We start from the raw sequence: 9,122 nt of genomic DNA on the forward strand, positions 1-9,122 counted from the left end.
AAATAAAAGCGAAAGCAATCGTATTTGTTGTGAACTTACGAAATTTAAGCAGAGACCTAGTAAAAACAATGTGGGAAACAAAAAAAGCGTCGTTGTAAAGCAATAGAAAAAGTTAAACAATACTCAAGTTACTCTTTAAACAATGACAGCGGTGTTTAAGAAAATACGTAAATATGTTTTAAGCGGTGACCCGGGGAGGTACCCATCTAGCAGCAGCGATGTCGATTAAGCGTTCGATTTAAACGATAACATATTATTTACATGATATAGACTTTAGTTAAGCAGGTTAACAGTTATTTTTAAACACTATATGTATACTGTTTAAACATAAAAAAAGCTTAGCGTTTACGAGAGACTCATGTTGAGTTGAGAACTTTCATTCGAGCGATGACAACATGTCTTCCTCGCGACGATGACATATATTTCCCTTTTTTTGCCCTTGGGATGGAGGGAAAAAAAATACCGTCGATCACATCACGTCTAATCTAACCTCTATCATACTAGCTGTGCGCTTTTTTTGTTTGCGATTCATTGCTTTGTTTGTTCTTTACATCTTCTACTTCTTCTTACATCGTCTTCGTTTTTGTTCTTCGTTTCATTTGGTTTTGTCCGATTTGGTTTTCGTAGATATATTATGGAGAGTTTTTTTGTGGTATTGCTAGATTGACGGGGAGGGAAGAGTGCTAATGTTCGCAGCTCGAGACTTCTTGGGAATTGGTGTTAGGTGAGATATGTGGCGATGGGGTCTCGAAGTTTCTCTTGTCGGGGGTTAAGTTCAGTCACACGGATGGATATAAAAGCGGTTTGCCCGATAGAAAAGCGATGTTGACTTCCAGTCGGATGTGTCGCGTCAGCTCCGTCTTGAATGTCTTTGTAGTTGATCTTGTCGTCGAGGGAGCGGAAAATGTGCCGTTCTGAGATCCTAATGAAAGCGAGGTTTACTCGTTGTAAGTTCCCTTTTCTTTTAATTATTTCGGGTTATGCAGGGGTCGATTTATTGTTTAAATATAGTCAAAATCATTTGGTTAACATATTGTACTAGTCCTTTACGTTATTAGTTAATTGTTTAAGTATTTAATTTAACGTTTAACTATTGTCGTTATCAGCTTAAACATTATATTCTCAGCTTAACATATTGATCTTTTTCATTTTGGTGAAGTGTTGGCGAGGGAATTGATTCTGCGAGTGCTCCCGATTCGTCCCATGGTGACCACGGCGGTGTGGGATGTCTTCCTTCCTCGTCGGATCGTTACGAAGTGTTGTCGTTGGATATTGATCGGCGTTTTGGCGGTGTCGAACATTTCGAGGGATGTACTTGAAATCATGCGATCAAAAGGAATTTTTGACTTCGAAATTCGTAAAGAGCGAAAAAAACATCGGGTGTGGTGTGGAATGCTTGCTGCAGATGGTTGTCGTTAGGCGCATTCATCGTCAAAAGAGTATAACAAAAATACTTTCGGAATCAAGACAATCGACCCGTCGCACACTTGCGGTGGTGGCGTAGGTTGGCGTCAGCGTCAGAGCGTCGAAAAAAATGGGTTAGCGCCGAGTGATTCGAAGCTCGAGGGCCGAATCCCTTGTCTGAGGCCGTCGACATTCGAGAAGGACATGTTGCGGGAACATGGTGTCCACATACCATACTGGCGAGCTTGGTTGGGAAAAAGAGCATGCCGGGTGGTCCTCGGCGGCGGTGACATCTCCGAGTATATTTGTTTGCTTTGGTATGTGGATAAGGTGGGTGAGACAAATCCGGCGGCGTTGCGATCGTGGAGAGAGGCGGTGATCGTTTTAAGCGTGCATTCTTTTTCTTTCGGTAGCGTGTATTGTGGGATTGAGAGGGCTTGCGGGGCGGCTATCTGTTTCTCGATGGTACCCAGCCTCCTTGGAAAAATATCGAGGGTGCACTCTTTGGGTGCCGGGGAAAGATAGTAACAATGGTTTTTCCACGTCGCCTTGGTATAGTCGACAGCGAGACCCGATGCGATTGGACTTGGTTCGTATCTAAGTTGGGCGATGCCTTATCACGAGGGTGGAGATTATCATGAGATAATTACCTTCGTGTCGGACGAGTCGAGGGCCTTGTGGCGCATGATTGCGAGAGTCTTCCCTTCTTCGCCACATGCGTCTTGTCTTCGACATTTGGAGGCCCGATTTTATGAAAGCGATGTCGGACTTGGGAAGGCGTTGAGGGAGGAGTCTTTGATCTATATGCTTCCGCGTTGCGTGGGCGTCCACGGCTAAAAGATTTCGATGATCTGAGTGAATGAGCTGCGAGGCCGTATCACCGAAGCTCATCGTCTGGTTGATTAATAAATCGGATATGGCACGTTGGTCGAATTATCGTTCGGAGGTGATCGTTGGGGTGAGATGTATTCGAGCGTCGGCGGGATCGTTCGATGCTTGGATCGAGGAAGCTCGTCGTTTCTGAGGTGGCGAAAATGGTCGACTCCGTAAGGTCTGCGAATGTTGATTTACACTTAACATTTAGTATTACCCTTTAAACATTCTCGATCTTTGTTTAATTACACTTTTCGACTTTAAATATTAATCATTTCGTTTATTTAATTACTGATAATGTTTAAACATGTTGTCGAATTATTTAACCATCATTTGTCTTTGTTTAACCTTATTTGCGAGGTTCGAGTTGATCGCGTGTTATGTAGGCGTGAAGCAGCGACGAAATGGGAGACCTACTTATGCCCGGACATACATTCGAAGTTAGAGATCATTGTTGAGGGCGGTAGAAATCTTCGTGTTGAGTCGTTGTGTCGATGATCGTTCGAAGTGATCGACGATCACGGCGACTCCGTGGATCTCGCCATCGAGAACTTGTTCGTATCGAAGGTGGCAAGTTTATGGTATCCCTTGCGAAACATGCTTGCGGCTGACTAATGCGAGCAGGGACACTAGCGTACGTCGATTTATGAGCGGGTACTTCAGCGTCGACAATTACTAAAAGTGGCGTACAAATGAGCTATATTCCCCATACCCGAGCGATGGCGGGGCCTTGAGGGCGGAAATCGTGAGCTTCGTTTGCGACCGCTTTGTGACTAGAAGGCGGCTGGGCGGCCTAGGGCGAAAAAGAGGATCGAGTCGTGGCGTTTGATGTCCATGAGTTACATTGCGGCACTGCGCGAGGATCCGGTCGCGATCGGCGATCTTGCTGATGAAGCGTCGCCGACTAGGCATTGTTAATAAAGCCAAGCGATGGCGGAAACATTGTGTATTTATAGCGAATTGAATGTATTTAGCGGAGACATTGTTATTTTAAGCGGATACTGTCTGTAATTTGAAATATTTCAGCGATGTTTTAAAGCGATATATGGTATATTTAAACAATGAAAGCGGAAATGTACACAACTTCTAGCGTAAATTAAACAATGAAATGAGCCCGAATGAAATTTAACACTGCCTTACGATTGAAAACAAACAAAATTTACATTGAGATATACAAGTCGTGTTCTTGAAAACAAAAAAACAATGAATTGAATTGTGTATTGATGGGCGACTTTCCATATTTAGTTAAACAATAAGTGCATTTCATTTAAGCAGGAGAAAGTGTTATTTTTAAGCGGAGTACGCGTAATTTGAAATATTTAAAAGCGATGTTTAAGCGATATATACTATATTTAAACAATGAAAAGTGAAATGTACACAATCTCAGCGTAAATTAAACAATGAAATAAAACCGAGATGGAATTTAACCCGCTTTACTGATTCAAAACAAACAAAATTTACATTAAGATATACAAGTCATGTTCTTGAACACGAAAACAATGAATTGAATTTGTCAGATTTACGTTTGAAAACAAAATTGTGATCGGATATCTGAGACATGTTATTCAAAAAGCAAATTTAACCCAGCTTGTGACGACCCCACTTTATCGTGAGGCCATGTGCCCTCCCTCCTTAAGTATCACGGGTAGCATCTCGTAATCCCGAGGGTAAGGAGCGTCATGCTGCGGTGGCCGTAACTTCTCGCCCACGATGGTGCTCGATAAACGCGTGGCGTGAGGCAGGCGCGATCGGCGCTTCCTTGTTTTTAGGCGTGGGGTTTTACGTAGTCGTCTGCGGCGGGTACTGCTTGCAGTCGCCGACTCGCCTAACTCCATGATCGACCCGAAAGGTCGAATAGATTCCATTGTCGAGATATGCAAGTCGAGATTAGAATACCGATTTAAATACCAAGCAGATATTAATCGGACGTAATTAAAGAACTTACCATGTCCATAGCGTCCTTATCGTACCCGGACATGAAGAATAATCACTGTATTCTTGTTTATCATTGTCGGGGACGGCGACGTGGAAGTGGCCATTCATGATTATCGGGAGGATGACAATTTGAACTTCATGCGGGGTTCTGTGCAGCATCCCCGATCATAGCCATGATTGTATCGTAGTGCGTCGTCACGCTTTGGCGTAAGCAGTATGGCGAGTCGATGATGGGGCGCGCTTCTTGTAGAGGATATGGCTCTTTGCTCGGCGACTTTTTGTATTATGCATCTGAGCGTCCATCACATCATCGGTGACCGTCTCCTTCCCCTCAGCGGCGTGTATAACTTTGTCGGCGTGTGGTCTTGGGACGTCGTTCTTCCAGCGAGCGGTCTTTGAGGATTAAGCGATATGAGATATTAGAAGACCGTATTGTAAATATTTAAATGATATTATCAATTGTTACATGATATTATATATAATTAAGCGGTAAAGCGAAAACTTAAATGATAACATAATGGTATTAAACACTATTAGGTAATAGTTAAACACTATAAAGAAACTCTTTAAACAATATCATAAAAAGCGTTACACTTACGATCCATGAGGCGGTTGAGGAAGATCCTCATCAACTCCTGCTTTCGTATTTGTTAAAACGACTCGAGCCGACCCATTTCTTCTTCTTGAATAAAAAGCTTTTCCAGAAAATGTCGGTCGATTTTTGATTGGCCTTGATCGATCTCTCGTTGCTCGGTCGGGGTCTTCATCGACATCTTCGCTCGATGCGGGGGCGATGGCGGCGAGCATCAGCTGAGACACGTCCTTACATTGTTGTTCTTGTTGTGGGATTGTGTCAGCGCCCGATCTTGAGGGCAGCGGCGGCGACATCGACCATGACACTTCCTTACATGGTTCTTGTTGTGGTGGGATTGTGTCACTGCTTGGGCTGCGATCTTGTCGGCCGCGACCCGCGGCAGCGGATTCGACGATCTTCTCAGCCAGTGGCCGTAGCAACGACATCGTTGGGAGACCAGCGCCCTTAACTTGTTCTTGACCTTGAGGGATTGTGTCCATCTTTGATCGCATGATCTCGGCGGCCGGTTCCAGCGGGTCGGCGATTTCATCGAGAAGAAGTCGGCGACCTTCTCAGCCGTGCCAGCAACCCGCATCATCTCGATGTCCTCAGCGTCGTAGCCGTATCGTCAGCGGACAGACTCGATACTGACGTCGGTAGCCGATGGTGTTGCTATTGTTCATCGTCGGTCGGCGGTGGAGACGAGGCGATATTATTCTCCTCTTTTTCGCAAGTCTCTTGAATGTGGCCGCCTTGGAATGACCTTCCGATGATGTCGTCGTCGTCGAAATTCAGCGCCTCGTTACGTCCGGGTGCTTGAGTTCTTTCGAGGGATGGCGCGGTCGGTTGTGAAACGTCCTTCCGGCGCCTCGCACGGCGGCAAGCAGAAACTTCGGTCGTCAATATCTGGCGTACTGCGTAAGAGTTGCGGTGACATCTTAGCCCGATGTCACGGTGAAATTACCCTGCGATCGGAGAGCTGCCGTGGTCGAGGGGGCTATCGTTGTCGTGGTAGGAGGGTTGTTGCGATCTGCAGGGGTAGGGGAGGGCTTCTCGGCGTCGAGGAATGCGTGCTGGCGTGGTGGGGGTGGAAGTAGGAGAGCAGGCGTCCAGTAGCGCGCGATAGAGGCTCCTCTCGTCACGCCTTGAGCTAGTGGTTCGGGAGCGATGGCATCCAGTCAGGTCGGTTGGCGCTGACAAATATTTCTTCTTGACGTTCGGGAACATTTCGAAACTAACATGTAAACGAACATTTCTGAGATCGTTCGTTTTAAACTATAAAAAAACTATATATTTAGCGTTATAGAATATAATTAAGCGGAGAACAAAATATTTAAGCGGTTATGAATAATAGTTAAGCGGTAAATACTAAAGTTAAAGCGCTAAATAAAATGTTTAAACATTAAAGACTTATGTTAGACATTGTCCGTGATTTATTACCTCTTTTCCATCGGCGATGACAAGCTCGTTTCTCACAGTCAGCTTGCTTCAGGTAAAGTACTTTCGCATGTAGCAGCGTCCTTGGGATCTTCTTGAAAAGCGGACTTTCTTCCCGTTCCGGTCGATTTCGTAAAAACCAGGGCGTTAAGCGCGTAGAAGCGACCCTTAATGTACCACAGTGTTGAGTGCTTCTTCCGTGCGTCTATCTTGCGCTCGGGCGGCAGCTTGTGGAATATCCTCCATGCAAAGCCGCTATGCGTCGCTGCGCCCGTGCGTATCGCCCCGTGGGTACGGTAGATCGTCGGCGTAATCAGCGATCGAGTTCGGAGCAAGGCGTGATGTATTTGGGAAGAGGGATCGTCCCGTGAGAGTCGCATCGGGAGTTTGACAAAATTATCTTCTTCTCCCTACGTCGAACAAGTTGCGCTGAGTGCTCTTGATGGAGTCTCTGTGTCTCGTGGGTCTTTGATGAGATCTCAGGCCTTGACGGCGACTGGTTTTTCTTCTTACGAAAGACCAGCTGCGTCGCCCAGTAGCCCTATGAGACGAAACGAGGGCCACGTCTTGAGGTGCGAAACTCGGTGAGGGCTTTCCCGATCCTGAATTTATTGGTGCGACCGTACGTACTGCTGCGAAAAGAATCGAGAAGGGCCCTCTCTTGGTATATGGCTTCCAGTTTCGATGAGCAGCGCAAGCGGTGTCCTTGAATAATCTCCCGATTAGTCGAGGGGTCGTGGTAACTTTCAATTCGACTAAAGGTCTCCATGGCCGGTGTCGAATAGCAGCGCCCGTTAACTAGGGTTGACCGCCGTAATCCACTGAAACTGCGGTGATTGACAAAAAGTTTAAGCGTTAAATATAAGGTTTTAAGCGGTAAACTCTCGGTTATTAAGCAGAGATATAAAATGTTAAGCGAGACCCATTTTGTTAAGCGAGGCGAGAATACTTAAGCGAGACAACAAATGTTAAGCGTAACATCTCGTTTCTTAAGCGTCGACCTCGTTTGTAAAAAGCTGCGACCATGATCGAAGCGAAGCGGAAATGTACGTTATAAATATTACACTGAAATCATAACGATCGAAAAAAGCTATTTCGATGAGTGTATACATCTGAAAATGCAAAAACAAAAACAAAAACCCTAGCAGAAATCTCCTGTGAGACTAACAAAACCCGGTAGAAATCCCCTGCGAGACTTGATATCTTCGACAAAAGCAGGGAGCGCAAAAGCAAAAGCAGAAAAAAATCTTTCTTTATAGTGAGCAGTTAACGTAAAAACCATACTCGATACCTTAGATTTACAAGCTGATGAAATGCCAGACTAGTTGCTTGCGGGGACTTCTCCTTCGAGATCTCGGGTGGAAAGGGAAAAGGCGATGAAATGCGCAATTCTGAGGCTTGGCAGGTAGAGAACGACTGGAGGCGACGGAGATGGAAAAGGCGAAGGCGTGAGTTGAGAAAAAAAGCGATTAAGCGGCTCCGATAAATTCGTCTCTCGGGGTTACCCTACGGAAAACCCCACACTCCTCTCGAAATCGCCGAGATGGGCTGCGACGCACGACTCCCCATCTGAGGCGTTTTACGTCCAAAAAATTTGAAACTCAGCTCCGTTCGCATCCAGATTCTAGGGGTTTGGGGGTTTGAAAAAAACATGAAGCTTTAAAGGAGGGGTTTTTGGGGATTCTAAAAACTAGAGGGTGTTTTTTAGCGATTTCTAAAAGCTTTAAAAAGGGTTTTTAGCGATTCCACTTTGTTTAATTACAGAAAAATGTTATTTTATTTATTATATTTTTATTTATAAATTTATATTTACAAATCTTATGTAATCCTTATGAAAAGTAAAATATACACTATTTTTTCATTAAATGTATCTAGAGTTTCATATGGATACAAATTCATCAAAGTCAAACTTGTCGGTATAATTATTATTGTATTTAGATAAAAAAAATTATATTTGATTATATTAAATTGAATAAAATTTATAATCGAATTAATCGAATTGACTAAATTATAACTTTGAAAAGAAATCACTTTGTCTCATTTGTGAGAGGGGAGGCAAGTCAAGAATCAATTTGCAATACAACTTTATGCATTGAATATATATATATATATATATATAGGCGGCCAAAGACAACAAGTTGGGGTTAATGAATCACAAGCACCTTAACCTACCGCACCCCTCATGCTTTGATGAAGGTTTCCTCTAATTGTTTCTCAACCATACCAATCTCCATCACCACCAAAATCTTGTCCTAGACAACCTCTCTTGATGCCACTTTCATGTTTTGGACCATATTTATTCGCTTCATCTGTCATTTAGGATGCATGCATGCATGGGACAAACATGTTTCTTTTATGTACATCATGTGAAAAAACAAACAAAATGATATAACTTAATTTTAAAAAAATTGTTAATTATTAGAAGTAAATTGAATTATATATGAAAATGCTATACTGTTTATATATACATATATTGATAAAAACATTGCCGCAGTAGAAGAGCAGTAATGTGATTAACTCGATTCCATGCAGAAAATCAAGGATTTCATGATTCTCTTCCAAAGTATGCATGTTGAAGGTTTGGGATGTTTGTAAATGTGCAGTAGTTTATCACATTATCAAATATAATATATATATATATATATATATATATATATATTGATTAAAGAACAAACACTTAATTAATTCTAACAAGTTTGGTACGCTCCAACAAATAAGTAATCAAATGTACTATATTAATAATAATTTGTATATAGAGTATTTATATAAACTACGCTACTTCAAAATTTAGAAAAAAAATTATTACAAATTTGATTAAATGATTATGCATAAATATTATGTATATTAATAATAAGAGCATGGGCTTCTAATTAATTAAGTGAATATAAATTACAAAATT

Source organism: Dioscorea cayenensis, chromosome 15, assembly GCF_009730915.1.
Source record: "Dioscorea cayenensis subsp. rotundata cultivar TDr96_F1 chromosome 15, TDr96_F1_v2_PseudoChromosome.rev07_lg8_w22 25.fasta, whole genome shotgun sequence".
In the NCBI taxonomy this organism is placed as follows: Eukaryota; Viridiplantae; Streptophyta; class Magnoliopsida; order Dioscoreales; family Dioscoreaceae; genus Dioscorea; species Dioscorea cayenensis.